The sequence below is a fragment of the Ailuropoda melanoleuca genome, unplaced genomic scaffold (assembly GCF_002007445.2).
Source record: "Ailuropoda melanoleuca isolate Jingjing unplaced genomic scaffold, ASM200744v2 unplaced-scaffold9940, whole genome shotgun sequence".
In the NCBI taxonomy this organism is placed as follows: Eukaryota; Metazoa; Chordata; class Mammalia; order Carnivora; family Ursidae; genus Ailuropoda; species Ailuropoda melanoleuca.
In genome coordinates, this window is record NW_023255481.1 from 1 (window position 1) to 1602 (window position 1602).

At 47.9% G+C, this 1602-nt stretch overlaps 1 long non-coding RNA gene across 1 annotated transcript; it reads left to right on the forward strand.

The window, feature by feature from the left end:
• Nucleotides 1-7: 7 nt before the first annotated feature.
• On the forward strand, nucleotides 8-1581 carry LOC117800980. The gene is made up of 2 exons (XR_004623246.1): nucleotides 8-1238; nucleotides 1308-1581. It is a non-coding gene; the product is annotated as an uncharacterized LOC117800980 (long non-coding RNA).
• Nucleotides 1582-1602: the final 21 nt, after the last annotated feature.

Below are 1602 nucleotides of genomic sequence, written 5' to 3' on the forward strand. Positions count from 1 at the left end.
AACCTAACCCTGTATGTGTAACAGAAGACTCAACTATCTTTTATTTTATTATGATTTTTTAAAATTTCAACATTCCTCCCTCTCTTTCCTTCTTCCCTCTCTTCTTTCTTCTCTTCTTCCTCAGTTTCCAGTTCCTCAGCCCATAGGTCTCCCTTCCCAGAACCAGTCAATGTCAAAAGAGTCCCATCTGTGATTTTAGATGATCTGCGCATAGATGGCAAAATCCCTATGTGTGAATACCATTTCTTTCTCTGCGGGGTCAGGTTGTTGTGTCTGAGAGCACATGAGCACTGTGATTTAGGCCACAATCAGGGAAAAGAGGGCAGTCTGCCATCCGTCCCATTTCTCCTGAGTTTCTAACACCATTCCCACCTGCCACCTACTAGCTGCTGCCGTTGTCCTCTCTGCACTCAGGGCCTATTCCTGGGCACACGTGATGACATGGGGACATCTGTGACGACATGACTGTGGATCCCAGGGTGGTCCATCCCCACTGATGGAGAATCCCTCGGTTTCAGGAGGTCCTGAGCTCTGTCTTGATTTCCTTCTCTGCAGGCAGGAAGCAGGAAGACTGGAAGACAATTTGGGATGGTCTCCAGAAATGTGCCTGCCACAGGTGGCCCTCTGGGGACCCTGCTTCTCCCCCAGGGGCAGCTTTTAGACCACGTTCTGTTGACTCAGTCACCTGGTGCAGAACCACGCACCTGAAAGATGGCCAAAGGCATTGTTCCTCAAATTTGAGCCACACACCGATCTCCAGGGAACCCTTGTTAAAAGCAGATTCTCACTCAGTTAATCTGTGTGGGGCTGACATCCTGCACTAATCATGGTGGGCTCCCAGGTGCTGCTGATGCCACTGGCCCACACACTGACCCGTTTGGAATAGCAAGGAAGCACCGTGTTCTCCTTCCAGCCCTGTTCACACTCCATGCAGTACCAGATACTGTCTAGAGCCCTACACTGCATGGATTCCGGCTCTGTCACCGGGTAGCTGTTAATTGTGACATTATCATCTTTCCTCTTCCTGACTGTCCAGAGGGTGTGTGGTTTTGTTTTGTTTTGTTTTGTTTTTAGGTGAGAGAACTGCTCAGAAATGTTAAGTAACGCAGCAGCAGTCACACAGCTAAGGGACACACAGGAACGTCCCAAGTGGCGAAGGTCATTTTCCATCACTGCCATCCTCCACGAGCCTGTGTCTGGAATGGGACTTGTCTTTGCACTGATGAACAGGTTGGATGGTGAGTGTCATTTTCTCTTCTCTCCCTGTCCTTATCTCTGAGATTTTCACTCTGGCTTCTTATTTTCAGGAGACTGGAAAACACTAGACAGAGGTAATATGGACCCAGAGAGAACTGAATCCTTGTGCCCAGTGACTAGAAGATGCATGAACCTGGAAAAAGGAGCCTAGAAGATCGCTATGCTTCCCCCACATAGGAGAACACCCACCCCTTCCCGCCCCTTGCCCGTAACACATGATACATTTAGCAGTGATCGATCACTACTGAGCTATCTTCATTTAATGTGGTTTTGACAGAACAGTTGGTCTGGAAATTTTATTTTCAATTAAACTTCCTTGTTGAACTGCTTTGTTTTTGAAAGGAT